Genomic DNA, 13,178 nt, shown 5'->3' on the forward strand with positions numbered 1-13,178 from the left:
TAAGCCTTTTGAGTGACAGTCCCACTCGACTGGAGGTGGGAGTCATATGGAATGGCAGGAGGGTGATTCTGAAAAGCAGAGTCAGATACTGTCTGCCGTTCCCTTCAGAACTCACACATGCAGGCTTACCACGTTTAAAACACCCCCATTTAAGATAATGCAGTTAGCTCACAACTGAAGAGAGACTCTTTCACGTCCTGCAGCAGTTGCTGTCATTGCCTATCCCAAAACCCCTTGTCCTTACCGCTGTAGTGCGTGTTGGCCTGACTTCCAGCTGCCAGTGTGTGTGCTTCTCTGAATAAGGGCTTTCTCTGATGGTTCCCTATTTTGTCACTAAACAGAAGGCCAGAAGTACAGAGGAATTAATGTTTTTCTCTCCCTGGGAGCTGCTCTTAATTAATGAATGACAGGAGTCAATGTACGAACACTTCAGCTCCCTCAGTCTTTGTGGTGGAGTAACACTGTGGTGCATGTTCTACAGTGGCTCCCAGGGTTTCCCATGGGATTAAGATCTAATTGTACACAATGGTAACTGGCCTGATGATACACCCTATATTTGTTGTCCTACTTTTCCTGTGTCACTTCCTTACTCTCCTACCAGTATTCTCTTTTACCTCCCGAATATACTACTACTTACAATTGATTCACGTGCGCTTTGCTTTGGCAGCTGAAGTGCTCCTTGGTCACTCCATCTCACTGCCTCCTGGTGACTCTCTGTGCTGATCTTCCTGTTCATTGTCCTCCATGGCCATATCTAAAAGGTTTCTGGAGTGGATCCCTGTCTGAATTCTGTACAGCTTTAGCAAGTTACTTCCTGTTGATGTGGGATCTGAGGCCTGAGGATGCTCTGAGGTATTGTCAGCCATCCTTGCCTGATCATGAGACTCAATTGGGGTGCTTTTTAAATACATACATTCCCAGCACTACTCTTCACTGTTCTAAAGGAAAAGATCCTGGGAAATTGTCTTTGCCTAAATTCCCTAGAGAATAGAGCAGCCGGCAAAGGTTTCATAGTAGGGCCTTAATGGACAGTACAACCCCAGAGCAACAAAAGATAGAAATAGGGGAAGGAAAGAAAGCAAAGGCAAGGTGGTCTATTATTGGGCTCACTGAAGCTTCAAGAAAACACCTGGTTGCTTAGTTACACAGGGGTCCTCTTTAAAATTTATGCAAACCCACCATGTCTTGGAATATTCCACTGAGGGGTGAAAAAGGAAGATTATTTGCTGGTTCCCTCCTGTCTGTTATCTTACACTGGCCAAAGTTCACCCATGGGGGTGTTAACTCCCTCATGGCCTGGGATTCTTTTCCATTCCTACAGAAGGGGAGGCCAAGGTCCTTGGCTGACAGGTTTACAAAATCATGTGTGGTAGGAGAATACCAGTTCCCCCCAGTGAGGAAATCCAGGGAGAGAGTAATGAACTCACAGAATCTGAAGGTCATAGGGTAAGATGTTTAACAATCAGTACATTATGGATACAACTCAATCAGAAATTATTATAGGTATTATAGGACAAAGAAAATGGGTACTTGTGTTGGTAACATTAGGAACCAAGATTCTCAGTCCAGGATTTCTCCTGTATCTCTTTTCAAAGATACAAACATGGAATCAAAATTAAGTAAAACCTTGTAGTCCTAAGTTTGAATTTGGAAATCAACATGAACTTAAGATGTATTTTCTTTAAAAAAAACAAACACAAAACTTTTCTAGTTCTGTATACTGAAAAACAAACAAAAACAGCCATGTCTTTAGGAATGAGTAACCTTAGCACCTAGATTGTGATCTCTAAATACTGTTTTTCTCTGAAAGGAATCAGGACTATTTGAAAAAATGTCTGATTCCATGTCTAGGGCAGAAAATGTACAAGATGAGCCTGAAACATCTTGCATTAGAAATGTACAAACTTGAGGGAATTTCCTGGCAGTCCAGTGGTTGGGACTCGGTGCTTTCAGTGCTGTGGCCCAGGTTCAATCCCTGGTTGGGGAACTAAGATCCCACAAGCCGTGCCTGGCATCGTGGACTTTAGGTACAACTGTAGGAACCAACCTACTATATGGGACAATTTGAAAATCAAAAAGAAGAGTGGTTACAATGAACTGAAAGACATCAAATATGCTGTACATGAGTTTATAACAATATTCCAAACAATAAAAACAGCAAAATGCTTTGATCAACTTTGGAGGATACCAGGGAACTATTTCATTCTTCTGAATACTGGTAAACAAAGGCACATAAGCACTTATTATATTAAAGTACAAACTATACCTCAGAATAACTAAACAGTTGATGGGGGAATATTATTCTTTACCAAACAATCACAGTTAACAAATGCATAAAGGATGATAGAATGAAATACTAGAAATTATAAATATTATAATTAAAATGAAATAATGGTTCTAGGCTAGTTCTGTCTAATATAGCTTTCTGGATGATGGAAATACTCTATATTTGCAGTGTTTGATACAGTAGCCTCTGTAGCTACTGAGCACTTAAAATGTAGCTAGTGTTGACTAAGGAACTGAAGTTTTAATTTTATTCACTTTTCATTAAATTTAAATGCCACACGTGGCTAGTTGCTATTGTATTAGACAGTACAGTTCTATGGCATGATTAGCTTTGGCTGTTAAAATCATCAGGTGAAAGACTGGTGGGGAGTTTATAATGGATGGATTAGAATGACTACCTCTGAATTTACTGATTGGGACTTCCATGGTGGTCCAGTGTTTAAGACTCTGCACTTCCAATGCTGGGGACGCAGGTTCAATCCCTGGTTGGGGAGCTAAGACCCCACATACCATGTGGTGCAGCAAAAAAAAAAAAAAAAAAATTACTGATTAATCTTAAAATCACAAAAAGAGACAAACAGACATTTTGTCTGCTGATGAGAGACAGCAGGAAGTATATAATACTACCCATGAAGTATTCTTGCCAAAAAATCAAACCAGCACCTGATCACGCTTCTAGGTCTAACTACCAGTTTAGGAAATACAGGGAACAGAGGAACATGATAAATAACACCATAGCAAGAGAGGTCAGCAAAATCTAAAACGTGGTAAGCTCGTCAGAACAGTGTGATTTATTACGATAACCAAATAAGTGCAAGGGAAAAGAAGTGGAAGGGCATGAAACCTGTAGGGTTTTTTTTAATAACACATTTTAAAAATTTTATTTATTTATTTATCTTATTTATTCTTGGCTGCATTGGGTCTTCGTTGCTGCACACAGTCTTTCTCTAACTGTGGAGAGCCTGGGCTACTTTCCGTTGTGGTTTGCAGGCATCTCATTGCGGTGGTTTCTCTTGTTGCCGAGCACAGGCTCTAGGCATGCAGGCTTCAGTAGTTGGGGCACATGGGCTTAGTTGCTCTGAAGCATGCAGGATCTTCCTGGACCAAGGATCAAACCCGTGTCCCCTGCATTGGCAGGTGGATTCTTAACCACTGCACCACCAGGGAAATCCCTGGAACCTGTAGATTAGAGAGTGAAAAGACAGATCAGTCAAATGCAAAGGGTGGACCTTATTTGGAACCAATTATGTCTTAGTCTGGGTCCCCAGAAAGCATAACGTGATTTTTTTTTTTAAAAAGCTATGTGCGAACACACAGCTTTCTTTTCTTTTGTTTTCTTTTTTCCCTCTTCTTTCCTTTTCTTTTTTAAAGCTGAGAATTATGTGTTATTCAGCAGATACACTGAAGACTTAAGCCCCGGAGGCAGTTTCTCAGATAGCTCTGAGGGACGTTTCCAAAGAAGTAAGTGAGGAGCCAGGACATAGGAGTTTTTGCAACAAAAACCAGGTAGTCATCGACGAAAGATTACTGTTAATTGAAGAAAACCAGATATCTCGAGTCAATGAGTTTAGCACTTTTCTCTTTAAGGGAAGATGCAAGAGTCTGGGCTCATTGAAATCATTCCTTTGATATGCACCTTAACCATCTAGGGCCAGTATCCTGGTTTTTTCCATACTGAATCTCCTCAGGGTGCACATTCAGGGAGGCCTTAGTGGCTGATGGCTTGATGGACACAACTTCTTTTGTTTACTGATATGGCAGGTGACTTTCTTTGCCACAACTGTAAGGAACCAGCTCTTCTGTCTAAGTCATGCATCTCTTTGGGTGGGTCCCTCTTTCTGCTTCAGTTTTTTTTTTTTTTTTTTTCAGTTTTTTTTTTTCAGTTTTTTTTTTTTTTTAATTGGAGTATAGTTGATTTACAATGTTGTGTTAGTTTCTGCTGTACAGCAAAATGAATCAGTTATATATATACATATATCCAATCTTTTTAAGATTTTTTTCCCATATAGGTCATTACAGAGTACTGAGTAGAATTCCCTGTGCTATACAGTAGGTCTTTATTAGTTAGCTATTTTATACATAGTAGTGTGTATATGTCAATCCCAATCTCCCAGTTTATCCCTCCCACCCCCCATTCCCCCTGGTAACCATAAGTTTGTTTTTTACATCTGTGACTCTTTCCGTTTTGTAAATAAGTTCATTTGTAACATTGTTTTAGATTCCACATATAAGCTATATCATATATTTGTCTTTCTCTTTCTGACTTACTTCACTCAGTATGACAATCTCTAGGTCCATCCACATTGCTGCAAATGGCATTATTTCATTCTTTTTCATGGCTGAATAATCTTCCATTGTATATATGTACAATATCTTCTTTATCCATTCCTCTGTCTGTGCAAACACACTTTACTGAGCAGTGTGATCTCAGGGATCAGGAGTGAAGGATGCTAAGTGAAATAGGGAAATAGGGAAATCCAGCACAACAAAGCATGATCAAGATGGCTACCACTGGGCTTCCCTGGTGGTGCAGTGGTTAAGAATCAGCTTGCCAATGCAGGGGACATGGGTTCAGTCCGTGGTCTGGGAATGAAGAGGAAAGTTAGAAACTTACACTCAGCTGAAAACAACTCCATGCTTGTTTTGCTTTTGTGAAATACGCTTGCTGCACGGAGAAAAACAGAAAAACAGGATGACCTAACAATTCAATGTAACTTTAAGATGTTTTGCTAAAAAAATGGAATGTTCTGCACCTGCTCTTGTAAGTTTCTGTTTGGAAACGTCCATGCTCTGTAAACATGTGCACTATAAAAGTAAAGCTCACCCTGAGCTGGAGGCCCAGAACTTTGGAGCGTTAGCTCGTCTGGTGCTGCTGGCTTAATAAACCTGAGTTCTCCAACCCTCCGAATGTGGTGCTTGGTTTCTCCATGGACCAATTTCTGCAACAGGAAGATCCCACGTGCCGTGGAGCAACCAAGCCCATATGCCACAACGTGCTTTCATGTGCCTAGAGCCTGTGCTCCACAACATGAGAACCCACTGCACTGAGAAGCCTGTGCACCACAATGAAGAGAAGCCCCCGCTCCCAGCAACTAGAGAAAGCCCGTGTGCAGCAACGAAGACCCAACACAGACAATAAATAAATTAATTAATTAAAAAAATAAAATAAAATAAAGAGAAGCCAGGAGCAGGTTCCAGGCTGTACCTGTGTGAAGCTGGTTGGAGCCTGTGCAGAACTGATCTATGCAACACCTGCTGAATTAAGAGACAGGTGATCCCCAGAGAATCTGGAATTATGCACAGAGGTGTCTGATACAAACTGTATAAAGGGAGAGGGGCGGGGGAGAAGGGGAAAATAAATCAGGGAAGTTTGAATGCTAACTGCCTATTGGATGATATTAAGAAACTATTGTTATATCGTTAACTTTTTGTGAGATAATGGTATAGTCATTATGACTCTTCTGGGCTTACCTTTTATAAAATCATACTAAGGTTCTTATACATGAAATGATATGGTGTCTGGGATTTTCTTCATAATAATTCAGCTGGTAAGGGAAATGGATGAAGGCATAGCTGAAACAAGATTGACCGTGAATTATGTGCTGGTTTTAAAAATGTCCGCTAACTTTTTGATATTCTTCTCTTCAAAAGGTAGAACCTAATCCCCCACACCCCCCCCCACACCTCCACCCCCCCGCCTTGGATGTGGATGGGACTTAGTGATTCATTTCTAATGAATACAACATACTAGAAGTGATCTTTTGTGTCTTCCAAGACTACATCATAAAAGCATTGCAATTTCCTCCTTGCTGTCTCTTGGATCATTCATTCTAGGGGAAGCCAGCCACCATACCATGAGGACACACCAGCAGCTCTAGGAGAGACCCAGTGCCACAAGAAACTGGTGCCTCTTGCTAACACCTTACCAGCCATAAGTATGAGTCACCTTGAAATAGATCCTTTAGCCACAGTTAAGTCTTCAGATGACTGAAGTCCAGGCCAACAATTTGCAGCCTTATGACAGAGCCTGAGCCAGAACTATCCAGTTAAGTCACTCTTGAAATCCTGACCCACAAAAATTGTGTGAGATAGGAATGTTTATTATTGTTTTAATTGGCTAGTTTGGGGGGCAATTTGCTGCACAGCAATGATCAACTAAAACAGGTTAATAATTGTTCAGGCTGGGTGTTGCGTTCATTGTACTATTCTATTTCTGTGTATGTTTGATAGTTTCCACGATAAAAATTAAATATTGAATCTCTAAAAATTAAATATTGCATCATCATATGAATACTTTCCAGGTGTGTTAAAGACTACCCATAGAAAGCAAAAATGCCTGGTAAGTTATCATCTTTGTTACTTCAAGAAAGGAAAGGATTTTTAAAAAAATATTTATTTAGTTATTTGGCTGCGCCAGGCCTTAGCTGCGACACTTGGCATCTTTATCTGCAGCATGTGGGATCTTTAGTTGCAGCGTGCGGGATCTAGTTACCTGACCAGAAATTGAACCTTGGCCCCCTGCATTGGGACCATGGAATCCTAACCACTGGACCATCAGGGAAGTCCCAGGAAAGGATTTCTTAAACAAGACTCAAAAAGCACAGACTATAAAAATTGATAAATTAATCTCCACCAAAAATAAGGACTATTTATTGAGTGATACCATAAAGAAAGTGAAAAGCTGAACAAAAGTCTAGAAAATGATATTTGTCACTCATATAATGAAGCAAAGACCAGCATCTGAATATATAAATCAATAATAAAAAGATAAACCAGCAGAAAGATGGGCGAAGGATATGAACGCACAATTCACAAAAGGTGAGACCTAAATGACCAACAAATAAAAGGTTGATCAACCAATATCTGCAACTCTGTTTTGGTCATCACAGTAATTGACACCCCTTCCCCTAGGAGCCCTCAACGATGGCTGACTGGAAATGGTGTATAAATACCCCCAAAATACACCAGCCCTCTTGCCTCCCTGAGATTTGTTATCTACACAATCTCCCAGAGTTTCCCTTGAAACCAGGAACTGGTTTGATAAAGCACACTGTGTTGACTTCCCTTCCTTTCTGTGTTTCACTTCCTCACTCCCCTACCTGCTTCCTAGGGTTACATCCCACAGTAACCTTGAATTCTTGCCTCAGGACTTTCTTCCGGGGAACTGAAACTAAAGTAAAATTATTCAAGCTTCCTTGCCAGCATGGGACAAAGTCTGAACCCTGGCAACTCTGTGGGGAGTTTTTCCCAAATGAAAAAAACCCTTTACGCTCCCTTGAAATGTATATTGGAGAAGGGCCCTGATGGCTTCAAGCCAGCCCTGAAGGTGGGGAAACCCAGAGCATGACTTCAAAGCTGCCCCATGCACCTCCTGCAGGTCTGGTTTTTTTCTGTCCTCTGAGCCTTGTCCATAATCCATGCCCTTGGTACTGACTTGCTGGGGTTCATAGCTAAACTCTCCCTGTTCCTTGACCCATTTTTGATATGCTGATCTGGCTTCAGCCTGTGTAACTTGGTAAACAGTGCAGTCTGGGCCACACCTTTAGTCACAGGCCAGGCTTTTGGTCAGCTGGCTCTGCATAAAGGGTTACCTGCCACTCCTCCCCCACCTTGGAGTTTCTGCCACAGTCACAGCACAAGTGAATGCAAGAACCACTTCGCTGTTAGGAAGTCTGCATTGCTGCTGGTGGCTTCTCAGGTGATGGGAACTGGCGTCAGTGGCTCAGCAGCAACATGAAATGGGGACCTCAGTGTAGGCATCAGAGGCCTTGATCACAGCCCTGGCAGTAATCTGTATTAGGGCCTTGGGCAAGCTCTAGAAATAGAGATGGTGTTTCTAGGGGGAGCAGGACAGTGGGCTTTGATGGGAGTCAGCCTGGAGAGGAGATGGCATCTTTATGAGCCAAAGTAGGAAGTGAGGAAATGGACAACTTCCATGGGTTTGCCATATTGTCTCAATGCTAATATCTTCTGTTATGGCATTGGTTGTACTCAGGGGGACTTTCAAACTCCTGTTGCCTATATTAGTTATCTATTGCCATAAGATAAATTACCCCCCCCCCCCCCAGTTCAGTGGTATACAACAACAATTTACTGTCCTTATGATTCCTGTGGGTCAGAAATTTCAGGGCAGCTTGACTAGGCATCCTGGTTTAGGGTCTTTCATGAGGTCAGTTAAGATATTGGCCAGGGCTGCCATCATCTGAAGACTTGCCCAGGGCTAAAAGATCCACTTCCAAGTTGGCTCACATGCATATCTGGCAGGTTTGTGCTGGCTCTTGCTGGAAGGCCTCAGTTCCTCACCACCTGGGCCTCACCACATGACTGGCTTTTTCCCAAGCAAGTGAAGAGAGAGAAAGAAAAGGGGTATGTGTGTGTGTGTGGGGGGGGGGGGGGGGGAGAGAGAGAGAGAGACTATCCTTTGTATGGTCATATTCTACCACATTCTATTTGTTAGGAGTGACTCAGTAAAGCCTGGCCTACATTCTAGAGAGAGGAATTAAATTCCAACTTATAAAGATAAGGGCGTATCAAAGAATTTGCAGACTTTTTTTTTTTAAAGTACCACATTGGTTTCAGTACAATAGCTAACTATAACTTGGATTGAAAGGTCTTTTCCAGTTTCTATTTCTGACTAGTTAACTCCATTTTTCTTTTCTTTCCTTCTGTAATCAGTAAGGTACAGATCATCAGTGAGGAATGTAGTATGGTCAACTCCTATTACTTTAATTAATAATTAGAACACTTATCTGCTCTTATTAGAAGGAAATCCCAGAATGTCTTCCTCTAGAATCCCTCTCTCTTTTTTCAGTGAATTACCCAAGGAACCTGGGGCTTATTTAGTCTAAAGTGGCCAGTCCAGCTTACAAACAAGTCAGCCAAGTCAGGGTTTTGCATCTAACTTGTGAAAAGTAACATGTCTAGAGAAGACCCTGATTGAGAAGCCATCCCACTCATTTCCAGGGAGGTGGCATGTAGGAATATCATGAAAATACAATGCTCAGATCTTCTGCAGTGGGGAGAGTAACTGACTGGCAGCTGAGCTGCCGCCAGCCTGGCTCCACCACCACACTTGTGCTAATGTGGGCCTCTTCCTGCGAGATTCAGGGCCACTTCAACTGGCAACTTTGGCTCCAGCACTCCCCATTGGCCTGGACAAGACTTTCTTGGAACTGCCCTGCAGTCTGAGACACGTCTTAACCAATCCTTCCCTCCCCCTTTCCTTCACAGCTGTCAGATTTTTATTCCAGTTTGAATCCTCTCCCTGCCTTTTCCTGCTTCCTTTCTCTTTATCCTTCACAGATGTTTCTTGCACTAATTCTGTTCTGGCATCTGTCTGTTTCTTGGTAGGCCTCCCAGGCATTCACAGCACTGGAGCTGATTTCCACTGGCTTGTGGGAGCAGATTCTGTGCACCACTTCCCAGTTTCATATTCAGTGACATCATGTTGGTAGCTTGAAATAGGTCATGATTGGAGTATTTACACTGTAGGAATCAACACATGCTACATATGAAGGCTTTTTTCCACCCTAGCAAGCTGGTTGTTAAACATTTATCAGTATATCTCTGGTATGTACCCAACAGAAATGTGTGCATATGTTCACCAAGAGACCTGTGCTAGATTCCTAGACCGTTCATAGTAGAGAAATGAAAATAAATGACCTGCTATATACAACAATATGGATGAATCTCACAAACATAACGCTAAGTGAAAGCCAGTCACAAAAGAGTCCACATTGTAGCATTCCGTTTACATACAGTAAAAAACTGGCAAAACTAATCTCAGGAGAAGGACTTCCCTGGCGTTCCATTTGTTAGGACTCGGAGCTTTCACTGCTGGGGCTGGAGTCCAATCTCTGGTCAGGGAACTAGGATTCCACAGGCCAAGTGGTGCATCCAAAAAAAAAAAAAAAAAAAAAAATATATATATATATATGAAATTAATTATGGATCTTGAGATGAAGAGATCATCCTGGATTACCCAGGTGGGCCTTAAGTCTAATGACAAAGTGTTCTTATAAGAGAGATACGCACAGGAGAAGACAACACAGAGGAGAAGGTAACGTGATGACAGAGACTGGAGTGATATGGCCACAAGCCGAGGAGGACAAGGAATGCCAATAGCCTCGAGAAGCTAGAACAGTCAAGGCAGGATTCTCCCCTAAAGTCTCCGGAGGGAACGCAGCCCTGCTGAAACCCAGAACAGTGAGAGAATAAACTCCTGTTGTTTCACGCCACCAAGTTTTTGGTAATTTGTTACAACACTCACAGAAAACTAATACAGGTCGTTACCTATAATTCTGAGAAGCTTTTATCAAAAAGGATGGCTTCAGGAGTGGGGTTGGAGGATGAGAGAAATAGGTGAGGGAGATTAAGAAGGACAAACTTCCAGTTACAAAATAAATGTCACAGGCATGAAATGTACAGCATGGGGAATGCAGTCAATAATGATGTAATATCTTTATGTTGACAGATGGTAACTAGACTTCTCATGGTGATCATTTTGGAAAGTATAGAAATACTGATCACTACAAGAGGAACTAACACAGTGTTGCAGGTCAATTACACTTCAAAAACAAATAAACAAAGAAACAAACTTATAGAAAAAAGAGATCAGATTTGTGGTTACCAGAGGCGGAGGTTGTTGGGTGGGGTAATTGGATGAAGGTGGTCAAAAGATACAAACTTCCAGGTACAAGATAAGTAAGTGCTAGGGATGTAATATACAGCATGATTAATATAATAAACTCTCTTGTATGCTATATATGAAAATTGTTAAGAGGGTATAACGTAAGAGTTCTTACTATAAGGAAAAATACTTTTTCTATGTCTTTAATTTTTTATCTATAAATTTATTGTGATATAATCGTTTCATGATGTATGGAAGTCAAATCATTATGCTGTACACCTCAAAGTTACACAGTACTGTGTTAATCATATCTCAATAAAACTGGGGAAAATGGCTTCAGTTTGGGAAGCTTCAATTGGAAGTCATTCTTCATGGGTGTACTGTTTAGCAAGACCAGTTGTCTTCTAACGCTATTACTGTTTTCATAACATCTAATCTATGTACAGGAGAAGCCTTTTAGTTCTCTATCACAGAAAGCTGTGAAAAGGGACATGCGTCCAGCTCATCCAATAGAAATTTCAATTCCTCTGCCTTTAAATTGGTTACCTCTTCCCAAGACTGGGTTTTGTCCCTTGAGCTGATATAAAGGCCACTTGCTATGTGTGTGGGGCTTGTCTGTGGAGGCCACTAGGGGCTCTGCCATAGTTCAGGGGGCTAACTCTGTGCTCCCAGGTCAAGGATCCCTGAATACTTTCCCATAAAGCCTGCCAAGGTGTACTGGGATCTTAGTTTGTAAGTCAACCTATCCTTCACGTGGGAGCTGCTACCCAACAGAGCTTCATTCCTACCTAGAACTCTCCTGGTTGTGATTGTTCTGAAGTTTCAGGATCAGCCTTTTTCACAGGCAATATATTACCTTACCTGTTAGGTGAGATCCTAACATTTGTAATCAGGGAATTACCTACTTCATTTCATGTGGACCAAAAGTATAAGAAGACCTTTGGCATACTAAAATATGTTGAGGTTTCAAACAGTTCAGAGCGAGGTCCTCTGATGCTTGGGGAAGGTCAAATAGCTGATCAGATAGATCTTACCAGGGAAACATTCATCCTTGCTATATAGTGCTCGATAAATATTCCTTGTGTGTAATAAACTGCTGGTACCCCTCCCAAATTTCCTTTACTGGATCCTTCTCACTGGCAGTGATGGCTGCTAAACGAGATATGTTGTACAAAATGCTGACCCTTTTGCCTCAAGGTGGGACCAACTCTATGGTACAATTCATGCTCCATAGCTCTCCATAGGATCAGGCTGAAGCTCCAGATAAGACCACATCCTTGATCAGCTACCTTCCCTGCCCTATCCTGCTTCCTTCATTGCCTTTGTGCTAAGAGTACTCTCCCAATAAACTATGCACACAAATCCTATTTCAGGCTCTGCTCCTAGAGAAACAGACCTAAGACACTGCATGAATAAAAATTATAAAAATTCATCCGTGTCCATGACCTGGAGACAATGTTATAGTGAAAGCAAAGATACAGAAAATGATGACATGAAATCAGAGAGAGCAAAAGGGCCACGTGGAGAGAATGCTTTTCTTGAGTGAAAAAACCAAACCAAACCAAACCAAACAAAAAACTGGCAGAGGCAATTTCAAACTGTCTTAGCAGCAAATGTCCTTGGCCAAGCAGTTGGTAAGAACTATGTTATTTAGAGTCTGGACTTAGAACAGTTCCAGATCAAAGGCTATGAATTCTTTGCTACTGGCATTAATGTTTCTGGGACCTGGGGGTGGCTGCCTTGATAAAGACTAGTGGAGGAAAAAGTGGCATAGGATTTCAGATGGAACAGCCACAGAACTTTGGTGATAGGGCATAAGGAGTCCAACTGAAGTGCCTCCAGAGCTGCAGTGATCTCTTTCATTAGGAGTGACTGGATATTACAATATCAGAACGCACTTAGTATTATATATAGATGACTAGTTATACATGATATATGTATACATAATCATACAGCCCTTCTTGATCAATTCTTAATCAAGTTTACCTCACAAGACTTGTCCTTGGAGAAAGCAAGTTACAGAGTATTCTGGTAATCTATTGCTGTGTAACAAATTTAGTGGCTTAAAAAAGTACACTAATTTATTTTGCTCATGTACCTGCAATTTGGGGTGGGTTCTGCAGAGATGACACCCCTCTGCTTCAGGAGTGTCTGGGGCCTCATCTAGGAAGACTTGCATGGCTGGGGGCTGGCTTCCTCACAGCAAAGCCATCTTAGAGTAGCTAGACTTCTTTTAAGGCAGCTGAATTTCCCCAGAGCAAGT

This window comes from Hippopotamus amphibius, chromosome 12 (assembly GCF_030028045.1).
Source record: "Hippopotamus amphibius kiboko isolate mHipAmp2 chromosome 12, mHipAmp2.hap2, whole genome shotgun sequence".
Taxonomy (NCBI): Eukaryota; Metazoa; Chordata; class Mammalia; order Artiodactyla; family Hippopotamidae; genus Hippopotamus; species Hippopotamus amphibius.